Source organism: Chlorocebus sabaeus, chromosome 7 (genome assembly GCF_047675955.1).
Source record: "Chlorocebus sabaeus isolate Y175 chromosome 7, mChlSab1.0.hap1, whole genome shotgun sequence".
Lineage (NCBI taxonomy): Eukaryota > Metazoa > Chordata > Mammalia > Primates > Cercopithecidae > Chlorocebus > Chlorocebus sabaeus.
The window spans coordinates 136661161-136670338 of NC_132910.1; the positions used below are offsets into that span (position 1 = coordinate 136661161).

The following is a 9178-nucleotide window of genomic DNA, read 5'->3' on the forward strand; positions in this document are numbered from 1 at the left end:
TGGTAACCCATAAAATTAAGGCATATTTCCACACTCATCGTCACCACCCTCACCTAACACTTCATCAGCATCTACTGTGCACGGTCTACTCTACTGAGTGTAGGAAGAGGCACAGCCGTCAATGTGAGCTTCCTGAGTGCGGACGTCCTGTGCTCTGGCTTTTAAGGAAGGCTTCACGTAGGCCATGCTGGAACCCAGAGTGCCTGAGACGACTGCTAGGGAGGAGCCTGAGACTGAAGGAGAATGAGCCAGGGCTTCTCACAGACATGGAGCTGTAAAGAGAGACGAGGGAGGGAGTTTGGCCTGGATGTGCTGGTCCTTACCCTGGGCCGATGGCGGTGGAGGCAGGGCGAGGGTGTGTGAGAGGCAACCCTACTTTACTGAAGGCCTCGGGAGCCCAGCAGCATGAGCTTCCTGGGATTCAGCTCCCTGGGCCCTGCCCTCTTCTGCAATACGGACAGCAGCCGGGTAAGGAGGCTTTGAGAGAAGAGACTCGTAGAAGGGCAGGTGTCCAGAGCAGAACACGGAGGGCATTGGTGAGACGTCCCAAGGCTTCCAGGCATAGCATAGGGCTGCCTAGGGAGCCTGTGTCTGCAACAGAAGCCAGCACCTGCGGGACAGGCGGCAGCTGTGAGGGGGATGTCGGAGGCCTTCAGCCTGCTGAACTCTGGAGCCAGCATCACGTGAATACGTGTTAGCACGTGGCCCAGGACTGTGTGATTCGTAGTAAATCTTCACAGAACTGAAATCTATCTAGTGTCTCTAGAAACTGATCTGAAACACAAGGTAGCAGAAGGTACTTGTCAGAGGGAGACAGATGCTCAGTTCGGAGGAGGGAGAAACGGGGAACCCAGAGGAGGGCGAAGGCGTCACCAGTGAGACTGGGCGTGTGGCCGTGAGCAGCCCTGTCTTCCTGCAGAGGTTTCACAGATCAGTAGTTACTGTCTTCATTTGGACTATAGAGAGCACACACCACACAGGCCACAAAGCCTATCATTCCTCACAGCAGAAAACTTTTACAGGCTGTTTTTATCTCTAGAAACACTGGATTGTTTGGCAGTCACCAGAAACATCTTTCCACCCACACACGCCCACGGAAGCATGTTGAACATCAGTGAAGTACGTTACACTCGGGATTGTGCCGTGTATCTTCTTATATAGCAGTTTTTATATAATAGTTCATTATGGGAGCAGAGATTTTTTCTCTCTCTCTCCCCTCCCTTTGTACATTTCACAATAGCGAACAGCATGATCAAAGCAATCATCTCCTGTTTTCCTTTCTCTAGAGATTAAATAAATCAGGCTGAAAAATCTCTGAGCCTATGATAACAATCACTCATCAATAGCGTATCACTTAGGACGAGGCTTCAAGGGTGAAAAGACATAATGAAACCCCAGCGCAGAACGTGTAAATGAAGAGACTTGTCTCTTTCCCCTCACACTACCCAGTACAGAGGCCAAAGCTCTGTGAGTGCACACGGCTGGGGAACGAGATGCCATCTGGACTGGACATGCAAAGCCACATCCCATCCCTGATCCGTATGGCCCAGGCCCAGCCTGGGAAGGTGTGGGGTGTACTGACTGCGGGGGTCCCATCATTTCTCCTAGACCAGGTTCTCCGCAAGCTGTGCAGAGAACAATACTGTCCTCTAGCGGTCAGAGATCAGAACTGGAAATCAAGGAGCTTGTTTTTATTTCACCTCCTGACACTGTCAGGGATTTCCAGAGCAATGCACCACTCCCAAAGCAAAGGGAATGGATCGACACAGTTTACAAAATCCAGGCCAGAATCATCTCGGCTTTGCCTCCCTTGTCTGGGTAATGACAGCTGCAGGGTTTGATCTGGTCTTCGGGGCAGTGAAGAATGTATTTAATCTTATCCATATAGCTCAGCTTTGCCAAGGGAGAATTCAGGGTTTTTCTATCTTTGTTAAATATGCATGTAATTTGTCATCAGCAAAATGAGCAAATAATATCTCCTTGTCCACCTCATAGACTTATGATGAGGATCAAATAAAAGCATAAAAACAATGTGTAAGTATAAAACTGAATAAATGGGTTATTATTGAGGAAACTGCACATTTATCTTTTAAAATACTTCTTAAATTCACTGCTATGCTTTAGGATTTTTACCTAGATATACAACATCACAATTTATATATATGTAATAAAAGCATAATTTATATCCTATGCAATTGTATCCTTTCTAGCCCTACTGATAAGTCTCATTATGAAGAAAATGCTTTATTTGTGACTTTAAACTCTGGACAATTTGTGTCATCAACCTCTTATGATTCACCTGCAGGGATTCTCTTCAAGGATGGTGAAACCCACATTTCCAGAGCAGCTGCACAGGACAGCCGCCTCTGGACAGCCATTACCATGAGCATGCGTGTTTGCTACAGACAGAGATGGACGATGGGGAGCATGGGCACTACGCTGGTGAAGGTAATGTTTCCTGCCAGATACCAGCACCAGCTTGCTTCAAACTGCTTTCAAGCTATTAAAACACCGAGAAGGGGATGATCATAAATACTTAGATGGCTGAATTTTTCACTATATTAGGATAAAAATTGGTTGGTAATACTTGGATTCAAATTATATAACAGTGTAGTGATTTTTTTTTCACCCTTGCAAGAAGAATATTCTCAATGAAATATCAGTTTCCGAAACAAAACAAGAGAAAATGTCTTTTCATATGCTTCAGTAGGGAAATGGGATGCAAAGGAACACTTGCAATAAGGAAAACATTTGCTTGAAGTGATTTTTAAGGAAAGTTCTTTTATAATGACTTTCAAGATAGTTAAGATCGTACCTGGCGGCCAGGTGCGGTGGCTCATGTCTGTAATTCCAGCACTTTGGGAGGCCGAGCTGGGCAGATCAGTTGAGGTCAGGAGTTCGAGACCAGCCTGGTTAATATGATGAAACCCCGTCTCTAGTAAAAATACAAAGAAATTTAGTGGGGCGTGGTGGTGGGCGCCTGTAATCCCAGCTACTCGGGAGGCTGAGGCAGAAGAATCGCTTGAACCCGGGAGGCAGAGGGTGCAGTGAGCCGAGATCAGGCCACTGCGCTCCAGCCTGGGCAACAGAGCAAGACTCGGTCTCAAAAAAATAAAAAATAAATAAAATAAATAGAACATATCCAACAAATGTTGACAACTATTTTACCTTCATACTTATTCAGAAGTTCAAAATAACAGCAAAAGACTTAAGTAGGTTGCTAAGGCAGCCGCCAACGGGCCAGCAGGGTAGTCTGCACACAGCATTGAACTGTACAGGGCAGGGCTGGTACACTGACCCCTGCCCGGGGGGAGACCCTTAAATATCAAGGCAGGAGGACATCGGTGTGTCAGCAAATTCCACCAAACTGTGGAATTTCCTACAAGATCCATCTTTCCTCCTCTTTTATAGTCTGATCCTCTCTTTATCAACCTGTTTCATGAGTTAGTGGGTCACAGAAAGGTAAACCTCAATGGCTGAACGATCTTTCTCTAGTTCTTCAAATCACGAAGTTTGTGCCTTTCACAAACATCTTTTATATACATTCCAACAGTTGCCATTCAGTGTGTAGTGTCACCACGTTTAATACATTAAAGTCAATCCCACCGCACCGTGCCTGTGGACCGCCGTGCGCACTGACCGTGCCCTTCTCGTTCAACATGGCTCTGCTTTGAAAGCCGTGGTCTGTGTGTGTTTGTGTGGACGACGGGCACGGCTCTCTGAAATGATGCTCCAGTGGTGGTGACGGGGACAGTGGGGCTGGACTCTGCCCGCCCTGGCCCACCTGGGCACCCAGCTCCAGTCCTGGCTCCTGCTCCTATTCTGCCCATCTCGCCAGATTCAGGGCCTGGGTTTGTTCACAGACTGATTCCCACGCCTGGGACTCGACATCTTCTGCTAAAACTCTTCTTTAAATTCAGCATCCCGCAGGCTCACCTTTCACAAAAGGACTAGATTTTGGCTTATGAGCCCGTTCTCTTGGGCGTCTGACTCTAGCGAGTCCTTGTTTGGGCTGCACTATTCCTGCCTTGGCGCCAGTGTAGTCGACCATCCAGGTGAGGCCAAACCAGGAGAGCCTTGGCAGCGGCGAAGCCTCTCCATTCTTTCCAGACCAGTGCTGACATACGCCCCAGTGGTTCCGATAAATAAACTAATATCCAGTCATCCGTCCCCTCCGGGGACAACAAATAGGTTAATGCAAATACTGAGAGGACAGGTGGGGCCTGGTGGCTTACCCCTGTAATCCCAGCACTTTGGGAGGCTGAGGCAGGAGAATTGCTTGAACCCAGAAGGCAGAGGTCTCAGTGAACTGAGATCATGTCACTGCACTCCAGCTCCAGCCTGGGGCTGAGTGAGACCCTGTCTCCAAAACACAAACAAAAAATACATAAATAAAATAAAAATAAACAAATATTGAGAGGACAAATATGAAAGAAAGCAGATTAGATATTGGCATCAAGCTTTTTCAAGAAAAAAATACTGATTTTATTCAAATGCAGTGGAGTTGCTATGATTAACACTGCCACCGCAGAACCCGCTGGCCTTGCAGAATGCTGGGTTCACCTGCAGGACGCAGACAGAGAGCTCACTGTGGCTATGACCAGGTCAGCCCATGTGACCTAGAAAGAGAGTTCTGTTCCAGGCAAACCCTGCCAGGACATGGAATTCTTATCAGAGAGTGAGGAATAGACGGAATGCTTTTCTGTGAATGCCTCTTTACTGTCTCTGTGTAGAAAACTCCTGCACGAAATTTAAGAAGCAACTTAAATCACTCTGGCTCCTCATGCCCCTGCGTGCTACTTATTCAGATGCAGGTTCCCACTGTGTTTTCCCCACTCCTGGGGCGGCATTCTTGACTCTAGTTTATGAGGCTTGTTTCTGTACCTTCACTGCCCCAGGACTGTGAGTGAGGGTAAGACAAGGATTCTGCCTCATTCATCTCAGTATCTCAGCTCTTCGTAGAGTGATGTGCAAATAGTAGGCCCTTAAAAGATGCATGGAATTAACAAATAGTTCATTTCTGAAGCTTTTGGCAGCATGGATGCTTTGATCCCTTGCTGGGAGGGAACTAAACTTCAGACCACGCATATGGGATCTTGAAACAGAAACAGGGAATCCTGTTTTCACTTCATATGTAGATAGCTTTACAAAGATGTCACTCCCACCTTAGCAAGGAGAAAAAGCTGTGTGATCTTCACAATGCTAACTTTTCTTGAGCACATCAGAAAGCTGAGGTTGTGAGGCAAGCAGGTGAAGTCAGTTCTGAGGAGTGACAGGTCCCTCGGGGAGAATCAGGCAGCACAGATGGTTTCACCCTCCGCAGAGTGTGAGAGGAGGGTGGAGGGAGCAGCCTTAAAAGCAGGTTGGAAGAAAACAGCCAGAATAGGCCGGTGCAGTGGCTCACGCCTGTAATCCCAGCACTTTGGGAGGCCAAGGCGGGCTAATCATAAGGTCAGGAGTTCAAGACCAGCCTGGCCAACATGGTGAAACCCCATATCTACTAAAAATACAAAAATTAGCTGGGCGTAGTGGCGGACACCTGTAATCCCAGCTATTCCGGAGGCTGAGGCAGAAGAATCGCTTGAACCCAGGAGGCAGAGGTTGCAGTGAGCCGAGATCACGCCACTGCACTCCAGCCTGGGCGACAGAGTGAGACTGTGTCTCAAAAACAAACAAACAACAACAACAACAGCCAGAATGTAGCGAATTCTTTAAGTCTGAGTGTGAGCTTGTGCCCTAGATGGTTGAGAAAGACCCGGGGGGGGGGGGGGGGGGCGGAGACACAAGGAGAACCTGCATTCACCTAGTGTTAGCTCTTTCCACCGTCTCCACTGTGTGCTCCTGAGGAAGATTTGGACAGGGCAGGACACTCCAGCTACTGTCCCTGACACAGATTCTGCTTCTTGGGGAGGGGAAGAAGCAAAAGCTGTTCGCTCTTGGGGAAGAGCTGGAAAATACTCAGGTGCAAGATCCTGTGCTGGATGCAAAGCAAAGGCGGTTACCACAGGGAAGGCAGCTGGGAAGCTTTGCAGGTGGGAGGAATAGCTGCTGGGCCAAGTGACGCCATTGATGCGTCTCTGTGGAAAGCTCACTATCACCACCTGCCTCTCAGCCCCTACAAGCCCAGAGCACAGGCAAAGTGCTTCTGCGGAGCTGTCTAGAAAAATCTAGTGCTTCTGTTGCCAGGTGTGTGAAAATATCTCAGCTCCTCACAAGGTCCACTGCCTTGCGCTGTTCATTTTCAATTAGCAATGATGGCCCCTTGGGCAAACCTCACTGGCTACGATACTGCCACTGCACAGAGCTACGCTGTTCATTTTATCCACCTAAGACTCACAAAGCGGGGCATGGCGGGGGGGGCAGTCAGACCTTAGCTACTAGAGGCTGGGAAGTGTAATTTTCATCCATCTTTCTTTTTTCTTTCCTTCCCTCCCTCCTCTCCCCCGCTCCCTCTCTCCCTCCCTCCCTCCATCCCTTCCTTCCTTCTTTCCCTTTCTTCTTTCTTGTCCTTTCTTTCTTCTTTCTTTCTTCTCTGCCTCTGCAGTTCACACAGGCCTTCTAGCTGTAGTTCAGAAAGTGATTCCATAAATGGGCTGGAACAGGAGTCGAAAAGCCTGTCCGTAATTTCTACTGCACCTCCCATCCCACCAAATACCATGACGTCAGAGGCCCTGTTTATTTCCTTCACAGTGCCACAGCACTTACGACAGAGCGAAATACACAGAATGGTGGTTTATCTTTACTTATTTAATGTACTCCTCTGCCCCATTCACTTATAAGTTCCACTCATGCCTCGTATAAACAAAAAATAAAACCCTAAGCCCTCCACCAACTGAATGGACCCCTTCTGAGCCAAGGGGACCTCAAATGATACACTTTGGATGTGTCTCTCCAGATCTCATGTTGATGTGATCCCCAATGTTGGAGTGGGGCCTGGTGAGAGGTGTTTGGGTCATGGGTGGATTCCTCATGAATGGCCTGGTGCCATCCTCATGGTAATGAGTGGGTTCTTGCAGTATCAGTTCATAGGGGAGCTGGTTGCCTAAAATAACCTTGCACCTCTGTGATTGCCAGACAGGTGCTTCTTGCCGGCCGCACAGACAAAATCAATCCACGGAGACCACGGCGTTGCAGTAGAGAAAGAGTTTAAGTGACAGGAAGCCGACCCACATGGGAGAACTGGAGCTATTGTTGAAACTGGTCTCTCTGAAGGCTCAGAGGTCAGAGTCCTTACGACAATCTGGTGAGCGGGGGGTTAGGGAATGGGTGCTGCCAACTGGTTGGGGGTGAAATCGTAGGGTGTGGAAACAAGCCCCATCCTCTGAGTCAGCTGCTGGGTGGGGCCACAGGATCAGGTGAGTCAGGAGTCCAGGTGGGGTCTGTCTGAAACACATCTCAAAAAATCCACCTTAGGTTCTACAGTAGTGATGTCATCTATAGGAGCAATCGAGAAGGTCTCAAATCTTGTGACCCCTGAGTAGTAAGGGATTGTAAGAACAACACCTGTCTCTTAGCAGGTTCAGGTCCCTCCCATAATCCTCACCATGAGGTCTTTGATTGGTTCTAGAAAGGTGGTTCAGTTTTGGGAAGGGCTGTTATCATCCTTGTCTTAAGGTTAAACTATAAACTAAATTTGTCCCAAGGTTAGCTTGGCCTACACCCAGGAATGACCAAGGACAACTTGGAGGTCAGAAGCAAGATGGAGTCACCTACGTCAGATTTCTCTCACTGTTATCATCTTTCCAAAAGCAGTTTCACCTCCCCGCTCTTTCTCTTGCTCCCTCTCTTGCCTTGTGATACACTGGCTCCCCCTGAGTCTTCCACCATGATTGGAAGCTTCCTGAGGCCTCACAAGAAGCAGATACTGGCAACGCACTTCCTATACAGCCTACAGAACTGTAAGCCAAAGTAAACTTTTCTTTATAAATTATCTAGTCTCAGGTATCCCTTTAGAGCAATGCAAAACAAACTAATACACCAGAGAAGCCTGAAAAACTGAATTCCCCACCATGATGAGAAGGGGTGTCAGACACACCTCACTATGCCCCCTCCCTTTGGAGTTTAGGCACAATTGACCGACATTAACATGAAGACAGAGATCATAATGCTGACAAATCAGTCTCCATGGCAATAAGATAACAAATTCCAATCTGACTCTGGTACAGCATCGTATGACAAACAGCACTCTCTGAAGGAAATCAAATGTCTTTTAACTTAAAATACATTTCATTGACATATTTTGAAATGGCCCTGCAAAGCCATCTTTCATGGAGGAAGTTTGCATCTGCAGAGAATCTTCATTCATGCAGCCTAGCCTTTCCAGATCTAGGAGAGGTTAACTAAGAGTCTGACACCTGGCCTGGCATGGTGGCTCACGCCTGTAATCCCAGGACTTTGGGAGGCTGAGGCAGGTAGATCGCAAGGTCAGGAGATTGAGACTATCCTGGCCAACATGGTGAAACCCCGCCTCTACTAAAAATACAAAAAATTAGCTGGGCATGGTGGCGGGTGCCTGTAGTCCCAGCTACTCGGGAGGCTGAGGCAGGAGAATGGCATGAACCTGGGAGGTGGAGCTCGCAGTGAGCCAAGATCGCGCCACTGAGCTCCAGCCTGGGCAACAGAGCAAGACTCCGTCTCAAAAAAAGGAAAAAAAAGAGTCTGACACCTGTTAAGTTCTGAAAAGAGACATTCAGCATCTATTCTCTCTGAAGGTTGCTACCTGGAGGCTTCATCTACATAACAAGGACCTTGGCTTCCACAACTCCCCTTATCTGAACTCAAGAGTTTCTTTCTACCAACTTCAAGCCTTTAGACAAAGTTTAACTGTTTCAACCAGTTGCCAATCAGAAAATCTTTGAATCTACCTATGACTCATAAGCCCCCCACTTCTCACCTTTGAGATATCCCACCTTTCCAGGCAGAACCAATGTACACTGTACACATATTGATTTATGTCTTTGCCTGTAACTTCTTTCTCCCTAAAATCTATAAAACCAGCCTCAGACAGGCTCTGTCAGGACCCCTTGAGACTGCTCCTTGAGTCATGGCCACTCATATTGGTGCAGAATAAACCTCTTCAGCTGTTTTACAGACTTTGGTTTTGCCACTAACACTCACGCTTTGTGCTTCGTCCACCTTGTCCTTGGGGTATCCTCACTCTAAACCACAGTGTTTAGTA

General features: G+C 47.7%; 1 pseudogene; it reads right to left on the minus strand.

The window, feature by feature from the left end:
* Positions 1-6233: 6233 nt before the first annotated feature.
* On the minus strand, positions 6234-6306 carry LOC140712139 (U4 spliceosomal RNA; annotated as a pseudogene).
* Between the last annotated feature and the right edge of the window lie 2872 nt (positions 6307-9178).